Raw genomic sequence first — 24,477 nt, forward strand, 5'->3', positions numbered from 1 at the left:
AAGTTTAATCCGCCCTTTGCAAATGGCTTTACAAGAAACGATCGAGCAACTGAAACTTCCTCCTTCTTCTACGACTACGGTCATTGAAACTTTACCGCTCGAATCGCCTCCTTCTCAGCAGCTCATGATCGAGTCGTCGCGATCTAAATTAGAGCAATTACAAGAAACCCTCGACCAGTTTTTAACATCATATCAATCGGAACAAAAACAGCACGTCCAGCAATTGAACGAGGAACTGAAAGGACAATTGACCCTTTGTCAAAACGAAAAACGGATGTTGGAAAAGCAGTTGGAGCAGGGTCAGAAAGAACGAACCGATCTCCTGCAAAAATGGAAAATCGAGTCCGAAACACATTTCCAGGAAGGTATTCAACGCGTTCTTGACACGCTGCAAAAGAAAAATCCTCATATCGAGACGATTCTTCGAGACGAAATGGCTAAACAAATGAAGGAGTTCCACGAAACGCAGTTTATGACGTTTTTACAGACGATCCTTCCCCCCTCATTTTGGAAACCTTTAGGCGCGAACCAAGATTGGAAAACGTTTTTCTTCCAGCAAATTCAAACGTATATCCAGTATTTACAAAATTGGCAAACCCAGCTTTTGAACCAATTAACACTTCTCGGGAATGCTTTAAATCAATCGCTAACGCCCGACAATTTAGCTCATACCGTTCTTCACAGTCTCCCTTCTTCCTCTAAAAGCATGATGGAAGACACGACCCTCTTGCAACGATTGCACGATCTTCAACAATCGATTGAGAACCAGAACGAAGCGAAGGAGGTCCTACAACAAATCCAAGCTCAACTCCATCGGGATCGTAGCCAAGAACATAAAAAATTACAGCAGAGTCTAGAACATGAAAAACGGCAACGCGTCGCTTTGGAAAAGAAACTGGAGGTCCTGAAAACGAATTTGGTAACTCTGTTACGGACTAAATGGAATGCGTATTTTGGGGCCACGGATTACGATCAGATTCTCGCGGAACTCGAAAAAGTATTCCATTTCAAAGAAAATCTAGAGAGGACCCTCGAAACGCAATTGGCGCAACTGAAAGGTCATTTTCCCGAAATACCGGTCGTTCAATTCGATAATTTGGCGTCGAGCATGATCGAATGGGCTCGACAGGTCGAGAATCACAACGATTGTGAAGTCGAGCTCCGTAAAACCAAAGAACAACTTTTCGAATTGAAACAGAAACTCGATCAAGTCGAAAGTAATTATACGAAATGTAATGAGTACCTCCTCTACGCCAAAACGAAATTGACCACGTTCCTAAAAACGATCCTTCAGAATGACCCTAGTGATCAGAGGGAAGATTGGCCGCAAGCCGTTGTCCATCAACTCCAAAACGTGATTCACGAGCATCGACAATTTCAAGATCTCGTTTATAAACAAATTGTCACGCTTCGAGCCCAGTTTCCGAACATACCGGATCCCATTGAAGAATTGGCGAATTCGGTGATTTTATATTTCGAGCAGGAACGAGACCTATACCGACGGCAGTTGGAGGAACGTCCTCACATTACCGAAGTGAAAGAACCCACTACTGTACCGGCCATTACGTATCCTACGGATCAAGTGGAGGAATTACAACGGGAAGTGAAAGATTTACAAAACCAACTGGAAGTGTCTCGGTCTCGAAACCAAACTTTAGAAAACCAACTGGCTAAAGCTCTCGTAGCTCCGCAGGATGTAGAAATGTCCGATACTTCGAAATATAAACGAAAGCACGTATCGACGGTCGACGAAGACTATGTAAGTGGTGTGGTGTGGTGTATTTAATTACGGCAAAGCACACTAGGGCTATCTGCCTAAAGGGAGGGATGCCTTCGTGGAGGACTTTCTAAGGGAAACTGGCTCGTATACACGTTACACATGGGGAAAACCACGAAAACACCCATGCAGTCAGCCCGTTCGCGGGACTCGAACCTCGGACCGAACTACCAGTGTTCAGCGACTTTATCGCTCGGCCGCTGGTGAGCCGAAGACTATGTAAGAGGTCTGTCATTGGATTTACAAGAGGCCAAACACGCTTTAGATCGATGTGTGGACGAAAAAGCCCACTTGCAAAAGGAATTGGAACACATTAAAACCGAACCAACCCCTTCTCCCTCCGTATCGTCCGATTTCAAAATGCTGAGCGACCTGTTTTATCAATTATACGTGTCCTATTTTCGATTACGATTTGATGTCGTGTACGGAAAAACCGTTTTTTCGTCGGAGGAATATATTAGATCCGTGCTGAATAAATTGGATTTCGTGGATCGAAGCATTCGATCCAATATGACTGTGAAAGAATGGACCGATGTTTTATTGCAATACATCAAATGGGACGTACAAACTCTGACAGGAGGGTTAGATTGGCAGGGGTCGCATACAGCCTACATTAAAGATGAATTCTTAACCTATTGCATGAATCAAACGATTGAAATCATTGACCGGTACGCGAAAGAATTGAGGAAACAGACCGAGATGTTTAGAAGTCCATAAAATAATAATAAAGGGGAACTATGGAATATTCAGAGTTAATCGATCGTATTCTTGCGCACCCGATTTTAAAAGCGGGGATTGACGAAATCGTTGAAAATAACCCGAGAACGTTAAACCTCGTGAGCCGGGAATGGAAAAATATATTAGCCAACAATCCTCAGTTTCAAGATTTTCAAGCTAAAGCGATCCCGTTCCAGCATCCCGTAGAAAAAGGTTATATTCAGATTGAAAATATTAAAGATTTCAATCATCATTATAATATTCTCGTAGCGGGGTATTGGGTTCTCTGCGCTACTAATTATAAGAGGAATCTGAATGCCCATTCTTTCATATGTAAACTCTGTCCTCTTCTGGTGGACATTACCAAAGCCGTGGCCGCCGATCATTCCCAAATGCTGATTTCAGAACAATGTCGGTTCTTCATTGAAAAATGTAGACCTCCTCTCTGTAAAGCGTGTCGGCAAATGAGTCAACGAAATGATCTGAATTCTCAGATGTCTCAAAATCAATGGTGTTTACGCAAAACCAAAGTGTTTGATGGAACGACCCTTTTAAACGTGTTTCAAGAAACCCTGGACCAAGAATTTGTGAATAACGATATGTTTATTGGTATTTTAAATATTAAAATTAATTCGCGGTACTTTTACGAAACGGACGCTTTGTATTGTAGAGTAGGAGGCATTTGTAGAGATATGATTCTCTTTCAAGAAGATGATCTGAATATGATCGAAAAACCCGTGTTTCAGTTAAATATTTTAGAACCTTCTTCGAGAAATATCATTAACGAAACCATTTCCACTACCTTCGAAAAAGAGAAAATCAAAACTGAAAAGGTGGATCCAGACCAGGTTCCCATCAAAAGCAAGATCAATCCAGATCTGTGCAAACCATTCAAGAAAGAGAAGCCTAAGAAGGAGGCTGAGGATGTAAAAGGCAATGAGGATCCAGTCTATTTAGGTGAGGTTTCTGCCAGTTCTATAAAGAACAAGTTTAGTAAATTTGCGTATAAACCGTACGCTCTCAGGTCTCGTCGTGATCTGGATGATAAGGATTAAAAAAAAAAAAAAAAAAAAAAAAAAAAAAAAAAAAAACCACTTTTTGTTAATTTTTATCATGTCTTTAGACATGATAAAAATTAACTACCCTCCCCTTTTTCTCTGGGAATGTTGTCTCACTCTTTCGAAAAACAAACCGTGACTCATTCTTGGAATGATTGCCATTAGAAAGGATGAGTTATGGTCTATTTTTAGAAAGTGTGAGACAACATTCCCAGACAAAAAGGGAAGGGGATTGTTAATTTTTATCATGTCTAAAGACATGATAAAAATTAACAAAAAGTTTTTTTTTTTTTTTTTTTTTTTCAGATTTTAAAAATTTTTTCCAGCCGACTCGATCAACAAGACCATCATTTTTTTTCAAGAATGTGTTCTCACTTATCTATTTAAGCCATTCAAGTTTCATTTCAGATCGTTTAATGCTGTGGTCTGTGTACAAGCTTCTACATGATGAAAACAGATTCTGTGTCAAGGTATATTACCATTTTGTTTTTTTTTTCCTTTTTACATAATAGAAATTTTTCTGTACTGACTTTTTAACCCCCCCCCAACCAAATCAATTTATTTCTCCAAACCTTTTCGCATTTAGCAAGTTAGGAACCGCGTATCAGAAAACTGCATGGCATTTTTCATAATGAGATTATCGGGCAAATCCTTTCTCGTCAATTGTTTATTTAAAGCCGTTTCTTTGGGATACGTGATGCATTTGGATTGATAGAGATACGAAGATCCTGTTTCTTCTCCCATCACAACAATCGGTTCAGGGTGACAAATATCTTCTAACGTATAAAACCCAACCCCTTTCTTGTACGCGACATTCGAAATGACGGTTTCGGGAACGAGGTCTAAATTGGGTAGTTTATGAAAATCGAATAAACAATGCGCCAGCAGGAAATTGTAAAAAGGAGAGAATTCCGTTTTAGGGTCGACAAAGAGACCTCCATTCGCCATGTCGCATACCTTTATCTTGTCAAAAAGCGTCGCTACATTTGAATTATTAATATAGTGGTATAAACCGCAAAGACGTTGCTGAAGCGTGCTCTTGAAATGAACCATCATTTCTTCTTGCATCTTCGTGGTATTGTTCACGCCTAAACCAATTTCGTTCGTGTTGCCAACACTTAAATTCCGTAGCAGTTCGTAATGGAAACGCCGATCAAACACATCCATGGCGTTATTGCATTTCAAGTCGGTCGGGTCTTGAGAATACAGGTGGTTGATATAGTGCTCGATGCACGGGTTGAGTTTAAACGTGAGATCGTCCAACTGGACGTCGTGTAAATCGGGTCGGAAATGTTTATCCAGGAACTCGCGTGTCGGTAAAATGACAGTATTTTTCGGAAACGAGAAATTTTCCTTCACAATCAGGAAAGGTCCAACGACCTTGGTATGCGATTCCGATTCCATTCGATGATAATAAATTTGCAATCCATAAGGATTTCGAAGATGGTTCAGGCAGAGAATATTCCGAAACGCCGAAATATTGTCCGACCCACAAGGAATTTTTCGATTACTAAAAATACAATTGGATTCGTTCATTGTCTTGGTTTCTGAAAATCCGGCAAGGGTCAAGAGACATGCGATTTTTTAACAAGTCTGGAGGCAAAGTCGCTAAACAATTTAAACAATTCGACATTCCTGTCAAACGAGCAGGGGAGGTCGCTAAAGTCGTCGCGAAGAATAAACCCCTTCAAAAAGCTTTTGATAAAGTGTTTAGTAAGAAAGCTCTTCTGACCGCAGGAGGGGTGACGGCCGTCGCGCTCGGTTCTCAATATGTCAACCAATACATTCGGGACAATTCGGGCTGTTTTATCTACAACGGAGGGGACATGGTTTGTAAACTTAAAGAATTGAGTTGTTGTCAACCCGAACCTGTTCACGGGATCGAATCGTGCACGGGATTTCCTATTCAGCAATGGAATGCGTGTGAAGGGTACGACAACGAGAAAGAGGATACGTGTTGTCGATTATGTGATTGTCAATATCACGATTGTACACCGACGCAAGAATTGAAATGCCGTCGACCCACGATCGGAGAAGCTTTAACGCATTTCAGTCAAGACGTGACGGGTTCCATAACGAGTGGTATTTTAGATGTTTTGGGTAATATACCGTACATAAAACCAATCTTGTTGGGAATCGTTCTTGTCATCATCGGCCTTATTATTTGGAAATTCGTATAAGAAAAGATGGATATCGTTACACTTCAATCCTTAAAGACTCCTATCGATCACCTTCTTCATCATAAATATCGTCCTCGACTGAATACCATGGTACCTCAATATATCAAATTTCATAAATTTCCGCCCTTCACGAGCCTCGTCACGCTCGAACTGGTGCGCGATCCAGAAGTACGGGAAGCGGTGCGAGACTATATTCAAACGCTGTTTCGAGAAAAAGAGAAATACGGCTATTTGTATTTTTTGAGTGAACAAAACCTCGTACTTCTATTTACAATTCAATGGAATACAGAATTGGTCGTGGATCCACTGAACTTTTTTACTATCATTACGGAAATAGATCAGATAGCCGACCAGTTCGCTCAACGGGGAGATATGACGTACGAAATAACTCGCGTTGAAATACTCTATTTTTTAGTGTTGATTGTGAATATTCAACTCAATTGGATCACGGTCGATTATTTGCTACGATGTAATCAGATGTATGATTACTTGATTGCTGCTCCTAATCGAATCTTGACCAATTCCGAAATGGAAAAGAATACAATATGATCTCCAAGTTACGAAATGCTTCTTCTTCAACCCTCCTGAGCGATCTGAAGTAAAACTTGAAATGTTTAAATAGATAAGCGAGAGTCCATTCTAGAAAGAATTTTGAGATGTCTTGCCAATCGAGTCGGCTAGGAAAAATTTCTGAGAGCCCAGAAAAATTTCTGTAGATGAAAAAAAAAAAAAAAAAAAAAAAAACTTTTTGTTAATTTTTATCATGTCTTAAGACATGATAAAAATTAACTCTCTCTTCTTTTTGTCTGGGAAGGATGTCTCACCGTTTCGAAAAACAAACCGTGACTCATTCTTGCAATGATTGCCATGAGAAAGGATGAGTTATGGTTTGTTTTTTCAAACGGTGAGACATCCTTCCCAGACAAAAAGAAGAGAGAGTTAATTTTTATCATGTCTTAAGACATGATAAAAATTAACAAAAAGTTTTTTTTTTTTTTTTTTTTTTTTTTTTTTTTAAAGCTCTCAGAAATTTTTTCCAGCCGACTCGATTCACAAGACATTTCAAGATGACGTCATCGTTTCAAGAATTGTGTATATCAGTGGATAACTTTCGCACTTCTTGTGAGTTGAGTTCCTAGCTGAGCTAAGGGAATCACCATTTCTCAATCTACAGATATTTGTTTCGTTTTTTTTTTCTCTTTACAACAGAACACATGGAGAGGAAACTGGTCGTTCCATAAATTCAATTCTTAACCGGACAATATCGAGAAATTTTCGAGCTTCCCGACTTAGGCGAATGACGATCGGGGACGATGAATTTCTTGGTACAATGATACCTTCTTCTTCGTCTTCGGTTTCGACCGTTTCAGCCGAAAAGCATATTTTATGTCGAGCCAAAGTTAGAGCCAATTGAAAGAGTTTCAGATTGCCGTACCTGATTTCTGGATCCGTGGAACGATTCTGATGATAAAACTCCAGCCATGATTGAACCAGGTAAGGTAGATGAGCATAGGGTTTAGCAAGTGGAACTGGTTTTTCTTCTTCGATTTTGGTCAGACACCATAAATCATGAGGAATGGAAGCATATCGAACTCGGTGAAGCGCATGCTGACAATCGTATTCGTAACTCTCGAGAAATGTCAATTCGCTCACATCTGTGACGGGATGGAACAGACACGCTGTGTTTCTATTAGCAGGTTGTTTCGGATGAGATTCGAGCATGACATAACTTAAACATAAGAAAGCCTTTTTGTATTCAAACCCGATGATCGTCGAACAGAGTACGACCGGTTGAAGTGGATACGTGGTTTCTGGTTCGTAAAGAATAGGAATCCAGTGCACGGTCATGGGGATGGCTTGATATTCCATGTACCGCTGATACGGTGATCGAACATATAAAATCGTTTCCGGTTCAGAACCGTTGACGACGAGTCCAATGCATTTCCTGTTAGGATTCGATCGAGTAGCATTTTCGAACCCGATTTGAAACGGGTATTCGATCAAGAGTCCGACCTTCTCAAGCGAATTTCTCTGATCGTACGTATTCAAAATATCTTGGACAATATATTGAGGATGGTGCTGATACGTCCATTGTTTTTGAATGAGCGCCGTACTCTTATTGTACTCAATGGGAAACGGGATGGGTTTCTCAGGATTCACGGACGGTAAAAATTCAATAAAGGAAGACGGAAAAGCCGTTCGCGTTTTCAGAGGATCGTAATAAACGTCCGGTCGATCTTTCCATTCGTTGATGAAATTATGGACGAGGTCATTCTTGTGATGGACCTGGTTGGACAAAAAACAAAGACGATACCTTTTCCCTCCGTCATCTTCTGGTAAATGTAATCTGGGCCCGTTATCATCATCAAAGTAATGTCCTCCTGGATACGGTATATCCCATTCGTCTAAATATAGAATTGTATGATTATTTTGGGAGCGGTACACGTTTTCGAACACGGGATTTTGTAAATACCGTTCGATCGTTTTAGGATCTTTCACAAAAAATGGTGTGGCGAAAAGTTTGAAAAGATTGTGGGAGGATTCCGATGAATTCGGGATCGTGGGGAAAATGACCCGTTCGTTTTCTAAAAGAAGGATCCATGATGCATTGCGTTGAGGAAAAACGGTACACGACAAGTCCGACATTTTACAATAGGCGGCTAGGGCGAGGACGAGTGGTTTCTGACTCGGGACGACTTTATCGAAATGAGCGAGTTTTCGAATCACAGAAGGTTGAAGCCGCATATGGGCTAAGGGAAAAAAAATCGTATCTTGAATCACATTGAATCCTCCTAAATGCAAGCCATGAAATTGGCTGTAAAGTGTAGCGTATATATGAATATTCATTATCCTTTGTTTTTGAGAGGGTCGGATTAAAAAAAGAAGAAAATAGACATCTGAGAAAGTATCCGCAAGTGGAAAAGCTTACGATGAGCCGATTTTATAGTTGGCGTAGTATCCGAACTGACATTCGCTAAGGGGTCTAATAAAATCTAAAATCCATGGCTAGAGAATAGATGGGGAAAATCTTTTATGCTTCTGATAAAAACCGCTCGTTGTAAATCCAGAATCCATTGGTTAGAAGAGATGCGGGAAATGTATTTGGAATTCTAATAAACAGACCAAACTGCCTTGAGTATCTGCAAGTAAAAAATCTTACGATGAGTCAATTTTATAGTTGAAGTAGAATCTTGGATCCAGTAAGGATATTGATAGAACTTGTATGTAATTAGAGAGAAAGGAATGAACAAGATAAAATGAGTTATGAATCATTTCTCCGATCCGTTTTTGGATCTAATTATAAGACATTTATGCCTTTTATTCATACTATTCAGCTTTACTGTTTATTTGTCATTACATTAGTAATTTGTCTGACCATCTACATGATTTATGAAACACAGCAAGATAAATATTAGGAAAACTATGTTCCCCCTTCATGGTATTTGTTTTTCAGACATATATATTATGGATTAAGTTATTTCTTTATCAATAGCGTCAGATCCTGGCACCCATTCAAAAAATCATTAATAATAATTTAATATCATTAATAAAATTTTGAAACCTTCTAGTATAAACCTTTTTATCAAATTTTTAGTAAAATAAAAAAGATCCTAAAATCCTTACCTTTTAAATCTAGTGTGTCCCATAGGACAAACCGGTTTGTCCTATGGGACACACTACATTTAAAAGGTAAGGATTTTAGGATCTTTGTTATTTTACGGTCAAGGAAAATTTAAAAGTTTTATGGAATCCTTATATTTTTTTTAATCAATTTACTTTTTAGGTACCAAAAAAGGATTAGATTAAAAAATATAAGACGAAGTGAAAAATAATATATAATAATTAATAATGAAGGGTAGGAATCAAGATGGATACTGAGGAACCTACAACTTTATCTGAAAGGAAAAGAAAAAGAAAAGCATATTTGAAACATTATTGGTCACTGGAACGAGTAAAAGAAGCAAATCGATGGAGAAAACGAGAAAGGCGAAAAGATCCAAACGTTCGATTCAAAGAAAAAGAATACCAGCGAATGAGACGATGGAAATGTTGGGATAACGCTCTTCCTAAACATAGACATAAGCCTGACAATACAGTATTCAAACAATGTCCGTCGATGGAGGAATGTCAAAATATTATTAAACGTATGAATATTTCGGAAGGAACACGAGCTAAGTATGAATTTTATTTTAATGAATTCTATGATTGGTATCAAAAACATGGTGACGGTATAAAATATCATTATAAAAGAGCACTAGAGATATATGAAAAGCATCTGACTGAGGAAAAGAGGAAATCGTATAATAAAATAAAAAATAAAATCGTGTTTTTATACCGTTTGCTCGGTGAAAAAAGGGAGCGCTCGAAACAAATTCATATTAAAAGATGTCAAGGTTCTCTTCTTACATTAAATGATCTCAAAAAACTTAGAAAAATAGTTATAGATCGCTATGAATATGAAGAGATGGCTTTATCTATTCTTGTCATTCTTGAAACTGACTTAAAAGCAAACAAAATTTTAAAACTTCTGAACGAAACAGATCTTCGACGACATTATGCAGAAAAGAAATTGGCATCGTCCAATATATGGGATCAACGTAATCGGTTTTTGTATGAATTTTTGGCTTGGGTTATTACCGGCCCACTTTTCCCTCGATCATTAGATGGTTGCTTAAGAAAATTAAAACGATTCTTTCGAAAGTATTTTCCGTATCGACCCTTTAATCCTTCCTATACCATCATTAAACGTTCCATGAAAATTGCAAAATATCGTAAATATATACGAGAAGAAGCTAAAAAAGAGATGAAATCAGTGTAACTAATGGGAATCAAGATGAATATTGAGGCATCTACAATTTTGTCTGAAAGGAAAAGGAAAAGAAAAGCGTATATGAAATGGTATTGGTCACAGGAAAAAGTAAAAGAAGCAAATCGATTGAGATCTCGAGAAAGGCGAAAAGATCCAAATGTTCGATTCAAAGAGCGGGAATACCAACGAATGAGACGATGGAAATGTTGGGATAGCGCTCTTCCTGAACAGAGACATAAACCTGATAATACAGTATTCAAACCATGTCCGTCAATGGAGGAATGTCAAAATATTATTAAACGTATGAATATTTCGGAAGGAACACGAATTAACTATGAACTTTATTTTAATGAATTCTATAAGTGGTATCGTAAGCATGGTGACGGTATACCAGATCATTATGCTGACGCCTTAAAAAAATATGAAAAATATCTAACTGAGGAAAAGAAGAAATCGCTTAATCAAGTAAAGAATAGACTTTGGTTTCTATATCGTTTGTTAAGTGTTAAAAAGGAGCGTCCGAAACAAACTAATACTAAAAGGTGTCAAAGTTCTCTTCTTACATTAGATGACCTCAAAAGACTTAGAAAAATAGTTATAGATCGCTACGAATATGAAGAAATGGCTTTATTCATTCTGGTCATTCTTGACACCGAATTAAAAGCAAAAGAAATTTTAAAACTTTTGAACGAAACAGATCTTCGTCGACATTATGCAGAAAAGAAACTGGTGTCATCCAATGTATTGGACCAACGTAATCGGTTTTTGTATGAATTTCTAGCTTGGGTAATTGCCGGCCCACTTTTCCCTCGAAGATTAGATAGTTGCTCAAGAAAACTAAAACGATTCTTTCAAAAGTATTTTCCGAATCGATCTTTTTGTCCTTCCTTTACCATCATTAAACGTTCTATGAAAATTGCAGGTTATCGTAAATATATACAAGAAGAAGCTAAAAAGGAGATGGAATCAGTAACACAAGAGTCTATTCTTTAAAAAACTTTCAAAAAATATAGGGATCATTACTTTTATGGATTGAAAAAGATAACCAGATTGGATCTTCAAAAGCACTTCGTAATCTGAAGTAGAACTCAAAACACTTAGATAGGTTCAAAAAAATAGGATAATCATTTCTTTCTAGTAAAACAAAAAATAATTAAGAAGGAAAAATCTCTTACCTTTATTGAAGCATTTGTCGTAACGTAGAAGCTGCGTTGAAAGATGTTACCTCTTCAGCAGTACAGACTGATCTGTAGGGAATGTCGGATTGTTTAAATAGATAAGTGAGAGTCTGGATAATTAAAAAAACCACAAGGATCAAGTCGATCGAATTGGTAGGAAAAATTTTCTGTAAACTTAAAAAAAATCCCCCTTTTCGTCTGAAATTGATGTCTTCAATTTTTCGAAATTGTGAGACATCATTTTCGGACAAAAAGGGGGGGGGTAATTTCTAATTACACCCAATGTAAGATAGAGTCACGGTTTGTTTTTTCAAAAAATTTGAGACATTTTCAGACGATTTTTTTTTTCAACTTACTCAATTGATTTGGTCCTTACATTTTTTAATGATCCAGTTCATTACGGATCCCGATAAAACCGAGCTATATTCCTATGCACACACTGAGGTTTTCCTTGAACCATAGCCTTTACTTGTGGAAATTGACACATGCATTCCTGCTGATTGAACCCCCTATAGATAAATGTACCATTTTGACAAACGTCTTTCGCCAATTCTCCACAATCCGGTCCATTGTAAAAAGCTGGATCCGTACAGTAACACGACCACTGATAGAATCCATTTTTTTCGGTAAGAATAATCATACCCCCTTTTTCAGTTTGACACGGGTAAGGATTTAGTTTGGGCATACAGAGTCCTCGAACACATTGCATTTCTTCCCCGTTTGTGCAAAGAAAATCACATGTATCCACACACCAGATTTTTTCTCGTCGACAATCTTTAAGCGGTATAGATTCGTTCATGGGGATGGAATCCGATTCTATGACAGAAGTAGGAAAGAAAAATAGAAAGAGACCAAACATCATCAAGAATATATACATTTCAGCCATCTTTTTTTTTATTTGGACAAAAAACAAAGGATAAGGATATGGAAAGACGAGTTGATCAACACGAAGAACGTCGATCTTGTCGTCAAACGGCTCTTCAGTCTAAAATTAATACTTGGCGAGATGCTTGTACGGCATGCTTTAAAATCATGGATGATTGGGCCACGATCGATTTTAAAAAATTCCATTTCATATTTGAACGATGGGTCTCGATCCTCAATCGTATCTTGGAAAATCCAATTCGTCGATTGGACCGTTACGAAATGTCCATGTATTATTGTGAAGAGCCAGGAGGACCCAAAGAGGTTATTCAGTTATATATTAATGAAACCGAAACCCAGGAAGGAAAAATTCCCGTCTACGTTATTTTTAATCTTTTCGAGTTTATTAAAATTCATCGCAATTACTGCTTAAACTATTCCACTTCGAACAAGATGCTAGTAGATCAAAACAGGGGCACGATCAATATGAACACCTATTATGCTAATCAGGTCAATGTAGATCAAACTCGATTTTATCGTAATGAAACGACATGGCAATTATTATTCATTTTTACTTTACATGCCTTGGCTCATTTAGATGTGTTTGATTTATACGATCACGCTTACTATGATACACACCAGCACGTTCGAGATTCAGTTTTCTTCCGATTATATTTCTATGGACAAGTCATTTGGGGAATATAAAGCAAAAAAAAAATGTCTTATCCTTCCAAAGTTCCTATTGAGTATGTTCAAAAAGTGTTAGAAGAGAAATTAAATCGAAACGTGCGTCGTTCTGAATTGACAGGGACATGTTCGTTGGGGCACGTTTTATTCGACTTGTCTCATTTACAAAAATTTTTTCCCCGCTATAGTCCAGAAGAGTTTATAAAGTTTCGAGACGATAAATTTATAATCATTCCGGGAAATTACTGGTATGACGCTATGAGTGAAGATCCTCGTGTCCAAGACTATGTAAAACGTTTCTTAAACCGTAATAAAGTAGAAATGAATCCAAATATGCGGCGTCGATCTCAACGTCAACGTTCTAGAAGTCGATCGAGAAGTCGATCTCAAAGTCCAACGAGAGTCCGAACACGATCTCAAAGTCCAACAAGAGTCCGAAGTCGATCTCCAAGTCCAACAAGAGTCCGAAATCGATCCCGAAGTCGCTCTTCGAGTATAGATATACCCATTTGGCATTACTTGGCTCCTCTACCCAAAAAAAGAGGGAGAAAGAGAAAGTCCAAACTCAAAGCTCGTGTTGGCTACGATCAAAGGTTTATAAAAGCCCTCGAGACAAACGAATCGGGTCTGATTCTAAAACCGACTCGAGGAATGGATCGAGATTTAAATTTGCCGGGATTTATTTGTCGGGGTATTCGCCAAGTCTGTCGCTACAAGGATCCTCAAACGAAACGTTACATCAATTTTGTTCGTGACGGGAGTGAAGACGATGAGTACGTGCTGCAACTGGAATATTAACAAATGATGGGATTTTCTAACGGATTAAAAGCCAGCGGGACAAGAGCCTTCCAGTGATCCGAATAATATAAATTATAAGGATCGTAATCATATACATAAGACGGTAAAATGGCTTTATCGGTATGATTCTTCCAAGCATAATCATCTCGAAGGGACAATAATACTGATTTAGAAGTGCACGGTGACAATAAACCTTGAATCATGCGTGTTTCCAGTAAAAGAGATGAACGAGGTCCAAAATATTCGGGATCCATAATTTGATGAGTGATCTTGGCCGTTTTATAGTTATACACCCATAGTCGTATGGACTGGGGTAAATATCGAGTACTTTCGTCGTGAGTTAAGTTCAAAAATTCTCGAATGGCAGGAATGTTACTATTCAGATACATTATGAAATTATAAATTTGTTCTTCGAACATCTTGTATTTAAACATATCAAATTCAGCAAGATGGTGACTGGACAGTTTAACACGAAAACATTTTTCCGGATATTGATTTATATTAAAATATTTAGGATCGATTTGTCGTCGAATAACCAATTTACTACTCTCGTCCGAAGTGATAAATTCCAGTTTATATGGATTGGGTTCTTCTAAATATCTTTGATTCAACTCGAAACATGGGGAGTCAAATCGTTTTACTTTCCCGTCTGATTTATAAACCTCTTTGTAATAAATATCCATGAACACATAACCCAATAAAATGGGATATTTTTTCTGTTTCAATAAATCGAGGACGAGTTGTTTATAATCCATCTTCTTGTTTATCTCGCAGAAAGCCACGTTCGAATGAGTTGACGAATAGGCTCATGGGGCATGAGTTCTTGAAAAGTATCTAAAACCTCGGCCAGACTGCGTTGTCGACTTTTACAAATCAGTTGATGCGTTACATCGTTGAAGACGACTTTCTCGGAGAGAATGCATTGACCGCGACATTTCTTCTTAAAATAATCCGGATGCATGAGTTTCACGTACCGAATAATGTCTCGAGTCGTTCGTCGTTTCAAGAACCGATGCCATTTCTTCTCGTTTAAAAATTCTCGATGACCGATGCGTTCTCTCTTTTCCACATTCAGAGCTCCAATATCCACGAGCACGGGATGATGGTCCGTGTACACAAAAGAACATAATTTTAAAACGGGAGCCGTTCCTCCGAGTCGATAACAAATACTACACAAGAAAACAATGAACGTGTAAAACGTTTCTGCTAAATATTCCGGTTGAAGAATGCGAGCACTATAAAGTCCAGGATTCATTTCAAAGAGACCTATTGTATATCCCGAACGTTCTCGGAAATGCGTTGCAAAAAGCAACACATACTCCGAACTCAATTGTCGATGAAGAAGGATCAAATCGAAAAAATGTTCGGGCAAGTCACAAGAGCTGCTGGCACTGTAAGATCTCCACTGCATCGAGTGGGAAGTAAACAGGCAGTTGAATCGTCTTTGATTGAAATTATTTAAAATGAGAAAACAGGCATAATCAAAATGCCAAGGACATTTGGAAGGAGCATAATAAACAATTTCTTTCACGTGTTCAATAATAGTATGAGTGGTGGATCGACTCATCTTCTTCTTTCTTTAAAAAAGAAAGATGGTGGTGGTCTGTGTCTTAGATATGGATGAGACGCTTGGATACTTTGAAGGAGAAACATTTCAAATTCGACCCAAAACCAATTTCCTGATCCAGTTTTTACGTCTTTGCAATATCGATATCATTTTGTGGAGTAAAGGTTCGGATGATTATGTCGAGCGAGTGATCAACAGTTCATTGCACGATATTGCACGACATGCGTATCGGATATTTGGCCGCACGCAATGTGAAAAGTCGTGCCGAAAGTATAATATTTCAAAATGTTCGGAACATATCAGAGTCTTGTACGATTACGACATTCTTTTAATTGGGGTCGATGATAACGTCAATGAAAATATGGACGAGCGCTATGATTTAAGAATTCACGTGAAGCCGTACAAGCAGATAGATCCCCGTGATCAAGAACTGTATAAAGTCGTGGAAAAAATTACCCAATTTTGTATAGATCATCAACGAGAGTTGTAGATGAAGCGAGATAGGGTTTTTGCTATGTCAGCTGGGAACCTCATTCCGTATAGAGAAGTGAGTACGAGAAAGTTATGTGTATATAGTTCTTGAAGCAATGACGTCATTTTTAAACAAACCAATAGTAAGCCAGTTTTAAAAAATGATGATTGGGAAAAGGTCGGTTGAAAATCTGGCTGGAAAAAATATGTCAGAAAAATTTACAACCATTAAAAAAAAAAAAAAAAAAAAAAAAAAATTTTTTTGTTAATTTTTATCATGTCTTCTAGACATGATAAAAATTAATGAACCCCCTTTTTTGTTTTCAATGATGTCTCAGCATCATGTTTCTAAAATACACCATGACTCACCATTTCTAAAAATAAAATTCCAACAAAAGAATGAGTCATAGTTTATTTTTAGAAATGGTAAGACATCATTCAGAGACAAAAGGGTGGTAGTGTTAATTTTTATCATGTCTAAAGACATGATAAAAATTAACAGAAAGTTTTTTTTTTTTTTTTTTTTTTTTTACTCTCCAGATATTTTTGTTCCAGCTCTCACAAAATTTTTTTTTCCACTCGACTTCATCAACCAAACAAGACATTGCAAAATTCCTTCTAGAATGAATTCTCGCTTATCTATTTAAGTCATCCCATTTTCGCTTCAAATCAGTTTGTGCTGCTGAAGAGGTAACATCTCCTAAGGCCAGTAGTCTAATAACCAAGATACTACATTCTACTTTGTTCGAAAAAAAGAAATCTATTGAGTAAGAATGGATTATTCGTTGATTATCAAGAATATTCTTTCTTCTCCCATCCTTGAGAAAGCTATCGACGAATTAAAAGAACGTCAAGGTGCTCTCAACTTAATATGTCCCAACTGGGAAGATGTTTTAAATCACGATCCGCTGTACGAGACACATTGTCAACAAAAAGTTCAATTTTCCAAAGGAACTCGAAAAGATACTGTTCACATCCGAAACATTATTGGTTTACAAAATTGCTATAATGTTCTCGTGGCTGGTTATTGGTATTTGAAACCGGGGGAGAATAATAAAACAGGAACTTCGTTCATGACTCGACTGTGTGCTCCTTTAACTAAAATTGGCGAAAGCATGAAAGAGAATCCGCAACACAAATTTGCGGAGAATTGTCGTTTTTTCATGGACCGGTGCGATCCCGCGTTCTGCTCTGCTTGTAAAGGAGCCCAAGATAAATTTCAAATTCATAGAAATATGTGGTGTATACGAAAGAGTCGGATCTTTAATGGAGAGGGTTTAAAAAATACTTTTCAGTGTTCGATTGAAAATATGTTTGGTACGACGACTTCTTTTCTAGGTATTCTAAACCTTCAAATTTCTAACCGGTACACTTTCGGAGAAAATTCGTACAAGATAGGAGGTTTAGTTCGCGAATTTATCTTATTTAAAGAATCTGTTCTGTTCTCGACCGATCTGGATATTGAAACTCCTCTTTCCCTCCCTGTAGTCGAAGAGATGGAAGAAGGGGAAGAGAAGTGTCCCGAAATTATCGGCATTCCCAATTACTTCAAACCCGTTACTCATTTTTAAATAAGAAGATAGCATTTAGAAATGGATTTATGGAAAATCCATCGTCGACATTTATTATCCAAACGACGTTACCGATTTTTTGCCAAGATGGCTCAAAAAGAAATGGATCAACTTCCCTATCTCACCCCTCATAATATGTTTATTCATCGAGGTTTATCGGAATCGCTGTTGAGTAACAGTTTTGTGATTACCGATCATATGCTTTCCAGCATTATACACCGAAAAGATAATATTGATCCTCAGTACAGTCAATATTTGAACAAAATCGTTCCTTTCCGCAATTTTAATCAACCTCTCCTCCTTCAGTTAATAGCCACCTCGATCGCGGAAAAGGTGAAAACGGAACAGAAAGAATTACCGATGGACACAAGAGGACTTCCTAAAGACCCAATAGAGGATCCAAACGCTAGGAAAGTAAGTGTTATTAAGGGGGGTCCAGGAACCTCCACGGAGGATGCACTGAATCAAATGTTTGGCGTAAACAAGTAATTTAAAAAATAATGGACGACCCTGTCAAAATGGTGAAGGCTCAACGAAACGATATGGTCTACAGTGTTCGAAAGTATTTATTATCGATCCAGAATCTACAAACCAAATATAAATTTTTGCAATATTTTGAACAAATAGGGGCTCAACGAGATAATGCCGGTCTGGTGCATGAAGATCGAGGCGATAAAATAAAAGTTGTGAACCTCTATTGAAAAAAAGAAGATGACGCTTTGGATATTTCTTCTCGTCTTTTATCTTTACCTGATCATGATCTACCTGTTTCGAAACGAGTCACAAACGACTACAACCCCTCCTTGGCAATCCATTTCCTACCACCCTCCTCAGCGGACGACGCTTTATTCGACTTGCATTCACGCAACCGATTGTGACGACGATCAAATATGTTTTCGGGGTGAATGTCTTCCCAAACTCCTTCCCCATACCACTTGTTCTTCAGCTACGGGAGAGTGGGTTCTGGTGAATCAAAAAGGACTGAAATTCGCGACCTGTTTTTGTAAATACCCTCATCTCGTCACGCAAAAAGAACGCGGGGGGAATTGTGACGTAGACATTGCTTGCGGACCTCACGGCCGATTAGAAAGTTATTAGAAAGTTTAGACAAAGATCCTTTGAAAGAAGGTAAATGTGTTTGCGATTTTGGATACAAGCCGCTTTTGCAAGGTTTCGGGTGTGAAGAAATGACCGCTCACGAACGATTAGCGTTTTCGAAGGAAGAAGAAAAAAACAACGTATGGGATCCGACCGTATTTTCCGAAAAGTATCTCGCGTCTTTCCAAAAACCCGGTTACTTCCAGCAGCCCTGTTCCTTCGATGCTTTTACAGGTCAGCCTTTAAAACATACTTCTTATCATGCAGAATTTGGAAGTTGTGTGTGTGATCCGAGGTATGGGAATATCGGGGTGCGACTCGATCATCCCTATTATTTGAAAAATAACGATAAGGGCTATAATGCTTGCGCGAATATTTTTAAAAGCGAACCCGATTCCCCGATCCATCATGTGAAACTGTTTGCCTATTTCTACATGTTTGATTATTCGCCGGTCGCGTTCATCGAATTTGAAAATTTAGACCCGACTCAATTATCCTATCCTTTCAATTATTACGTGGTCCAATCCAAGAAACACCATCTACAAATCGAAGAAACGTGGCCTTTTGACTACATGCAATATGTTTTTAAGTACCTTCCCTTTACGGTGCATACGCGTCACTGCCACGAAGATCCTATTTTTCATGTTAAAACGTGCTACGAAACCATTATTCGACAAAACCAGCTCACGCGTTGCCAGTTGATCGAGCAAGAACTGGATGGAAAATTAAGTCAACACGCGAACGCCTACACGCTCCTGTATCGATATCCCGTATGTATTTTTTCAGAGGAGGATCGACGCGTTCCCGAAATTTATCAAGGCCATGTCGTTCTCAATCCTTTCCATTTACTGTTGAAAACCCTCCCAAACCTTCTTCGATCGAACGGTATTCAGATGAAACCGAATGAGGAAGGCATGTGGCATGTCACGTTCGCTCGAGCTCCTTATGTAGAAACATATGCGGCGACGTTAGATCCAGCCGTCTTTCCGGATATTAAAGGAGAACCCACGAAAGCGTTGAAAAAAGGTCATTTCTTTTAAAGAGAAAGAGAGAGAAAATCAAAATAAAAGAAAGGGAGACATATAATCAAAATAAAAATGAAACGCGCTCATGAAGAATCCGAAAAGGAAATGGACCATGGAGAGGGGGAGAAGGAGGAAGAAGAACCTACCCATAAACGAATTAAACAGTCGGACGTGTCTCTATTATTAGAGCTTCAAAATAAACACACAGATCCCGGTCAGCAAATGAATCGAGAATTGGAAACGGCTCGCGAAAAATATCTCGTTTCTTATCTACGGAAAGTCATTGAAAAACTGCCCATAAGTAAACATGTTCTAGATTCAACGACCGAAATTCCAGAAGGCTACGAAGGATTTTTAAAAATGTACAGTATCGCTAAAACATGCGTCCATTCGGAAATTCAGTTAAAAAAATTGATGGCATTTAATTCCATCTTTGACATGTTGAATGGCGTGATCGGGAAAGTCATTCACGATAAATATATTGCTCCATATTTAACGAAACTAGTCACCGATCACGATTTGAATCGGGCTTTTTCCGTATTCCAAGAAACTCTGCAAGCAGACGATACGAACGTATCCACGGAACTCCATTGCGTTTCGTTTTTGATTCAAGACGAATTGTCAAAGAAGGAACCTCTCAAAGTCCCCAATCCTTTGTATAATCGTTTCACGCAGCAAATGTATGCCGTCAGTAAATACGTGACAAGTATATTAATGGCGATCGCAGCGAATCATGCAACTGCATCTACGCCTGACTTTGAAATGATCGGAACACCTAGAAAAGGAGAAAAATAACCAATGAAAAAAAAAAGCTTAGGAATACGAAAGTCCATTAGTAACAAAACATGACAATGTCAGTTGGAAAATTTTTCTAAGAGCTGAAAAAAAAAAAAAAAAAACTTTTTGTTAATTTTTATCATGTCTTTAGACATGATAAAAATTAACTCTACCCCCTTTTTCTTTTTTGTTGTGAATGATGTCTCACACTTTCTAAAACTAGATTTCTAAGCAAAAGAATGAGTCATATCGTTCTTGGAAATTTATTTTAGAAACATGTTGACACCTGATTCAAACCAAAATAAGGGGTGAGGGGTGGTAAAGTTAATTTTTATCATGTCTAAAGACATGATAAAAATTAACAAATTTTTTTTTTTTTTTTTTTTTTTTTTTTTTTTATGGTCAGTTTGATGTGGACAAGAAGTTACCCTTTTTTAACCAGAATAAACTTTCACTTAACTATTTAAATCGTCAGTCAGTGCTGTGGCCTGGATCCAAGCTTATACTCCATCATAGGAAAAACCTTCTTATTTGGGTCCATATTCTTAAAAGAATTTCTTTTTTTGAATGTCTATTCTCCATTCGATAAACCACGCAACCAACACCAGAAACACGATCCATCGAAACTGAAATATATAGAAGAGTTTAGGAAAGAAATGAAATCCATGGAATATAGTTTCGGCCGCTTCATGGTACCGTAAACGCCGATCAAGGTTGACGAACTGTTTAACCGGTTCAGGAGCGATTAATAATTGTCTGTCTTGATTCACCAGAATCACGGAATGAGCCCAATCCACCTCATTTAAAGAACCCACGTTGAATTTTTCTGCCGAGGGGTAATTGGGATAAACATGTTCCGTTACACGTCGTAAATGCGCGTCTAAGAGTTGAGCTGTAAAAATAATACTTTTGGGATACGTCAATAACGATTGACTTCTTAGAAATTCTTCCTGATAAGGAATCCAAGCTGATGAACGATCAAGAATCGTTTCCATCATGATATTATTTCATCTACTCTGTTTTTTTCTTCTTTACCTATTCCAATGTTTCATGTACCGAAATTTACTCGTCTATTATTCGGGACAATCGATCCCTTTACATTTCAATCTTCTTCAATGGTATCGACAAGTCCATCAAGAAATCACATAATAAAGGAATCATTAGTGGATAAAACAATGTTTGGTTTTAATCTTCGTTCGACTCTCGCCATAACCATTTTAATATGTCTGGTGACAACACTGGTCATCATGGCCCTCATCGTATATCGTCTCTCCTACGGCAGTGTGGCTTTCGTTTACGATGCTGCTGATCCGAATAAAGTCACGACCAAAGGAACGACAGCGAGCGATTTCTGGGCCAACAATAAAATGTTGCTCATTGCTCCAACGGTTGTCAATGTGATCAATATACTAATGGTCGGTTTATTACTTTACGTGTAACCGAAAAGAGAATAAAGACTAGATTCAAAAATACATCACGATGGATACAAAGGCTATCATGGTAATTATCTTATTAGGAATTGTATTTGTCTCGTTACTCAATTTCGGCTACCTGCCAACAGCTATTTACAGTGATGCGACACCCAAAACAGGAGCCGAACATTTTAATCAACGCAACTGGATGTTTTACGGAAATATAATGTTACATATTATAGCTCTGATGCTAGGTGGAGGCATTTTTATGAAAAAGTAATGATTTAATTAAAAAAAATATGACAAGACCTACCCAAGATGAATCCAAAATCTTTCAGAGAAATACTTTCATACATAACGATGAGTCACTCGTATTCATAAACACGTTCAAGGTGATGGACGGGCGTAACTTAAATCCAAGAAGAAATATACCAACAACTGCTTTTATTGACATCTTGCCCACTCAAGAAGGAAGAACAAGAATGATCAGAGTCAGCTAGAAAAATTTCCCAAGAGCTGGAAAAAAAAAAAAAAAAAAAAACTTTTTATTAATTTTTATCATGTCTTCTAGACATGATAAAAATTCACTCTACCCTCCTTTTCATTTTGAATGATGTCAACATGTTTCTAAAAATAGATCTCTAAGAATGAATCATACTTTTCTTTTCATTTTTTACAATAATGAACTTTCACTTATTTATTTAAACCATCCCAGTTTCACTTCAAATCAGTCTGTGCTATGACCTGAATACAAGCTTCTGTTCAGGTATGTTAATAATATTTTTTTGTTTCTTTGGCTTTTCGCGTTTAGTTTATGTGATTCGTCTTTCGCTATAGAGATCCAATATTTTATAATGGCAATTTTGATTTAAGATGGTCACCATTTTCGCCATTTTCCGTAGCGCTTGATCTGCTCGAGTGTCCATGTTGCGTCTATCTTCATAAGACATATCTAAATACAGCTCATTGGCGTTCGGTTCAATATTTAGGTGATACACTTCATGATTGCGTTCTTTGTCCATGAGAAACTTGAACACATCAAATTCATTTGGCCGGCGATCTGATTTGACCGGTTTCAGGACTCTCGGACTGTAAAGTCGTTTCCCCTTCGGATCAAAGACGAAACCCGGACAAGGTCCACCTTTTTGAGAACGAACTTCCACCTCGTCCGGTTCGACATCTTCTTCGACCTGTCGGCCATTGTCGGAACGATACTGTAATTTATACCGTCGCCAATTCTCAATAAACGCGTCGAGAGTATCCTCCGATTCTGGAAAATATTGTCGGTAAAGCGTTTCGGCTTGAGTTTGTTCTTCGGGTAATAAATTGGCATACTCCACATATTCAGTGAACAATTTCCGGAAAATAGGATCTTTCTCACTTAAATAAGTGGCCATTTCATCCAACGTCATTTCGTATAACTGTTCGACAAAATTCATGATGGAAGTGCTTTTTTCTTCTTATTATTATTATTGAATTTTCAAAGCGGACATTATATCTTCCATTCTCTCACATTGATAGCGGTATTTTAAATATTTGAAAGATGTGATGGCCATGAGCGCTAGAAAAATGACGAGCGTTAAGACCGTGAAATGAAATTTAAAGTGAGTTTCTTCCTCATGCACAATCAACACGCAAATGGAATAGAGTAATCCGCCCGCTAAAGCAAAGATACCGAACGGTTCTAGCTTCGAAATATTCATGGGGATCCTAAAAGCGACTGGGCAACTCTCAAGTTAGTAAATACTTTATTCCAAAATTCTTCGTGAATAGCGAGCGAATTTTCTAAAGAGGCCTGGAACGTTTCGTACTGAGGCAGAGTTTGAGCAAACGATAAAATACAGTCTTTGGGATTCTGCATCGGCGTATGAACTAACCATTCGCGTAACCGGTTCCACGTCTCGGGCCAACATTGAATTTCTTGGTTGAACCGATCGGCAATCGAGGGACCGAACGTTTCATTCAAAAACCAAGAAATGCAAGCTACAGTTTGTTTCATAATCGTTTCTGAATTCATGGTTCCTTATTTTTAAATATTTTTTTTTCATTTATTTCAGAAAAAGAAAAAGAAGAGCAAAGAATGAATCATTTAGACGAATTGTTTCAGTACCTTCTCCAACACAAGAAAACAATTGTGTTTGGGAACCTGAGTCGATTACCCTATGTGATCAACGATTACATTTCCAAACATTTATCCCACCTCACCATTTTTGTCATTTGTCCCTTTTATACGTACCCGTCTTCCCCTCATGTGCGTGTGATTAAACCGGAAGAATTGAGCACGAACACGTGCGATTTATTATTCTACATTGAACCTTTTCCGCATGCCGTTTTACACCACGACATTAAAACGACTCAACACCTCGTCATTTTAACGAGCCACATGATTTTTATCGATCGATACCATACGTGTTCCTATTTATCCTATTTTCATTTCCCGGGAAGTTTAGAAAGGTATATGGAAAAAACCAAACAGCTGATGGATTT

This window comes from Stegodyphus dumicola, chromosome 8, assembly GCF_044657685.1.
Source record: "Stegodyphus dumicola isolate Sdum_Otavi_A_Nest chromosome 8, ASM4465768v1".
NCBI lineage: Eukaryota > Metazoa > Arthropoda > Arachnida > Araneae > Eresidae > Stegodyphus > Stegodyphus dumicola.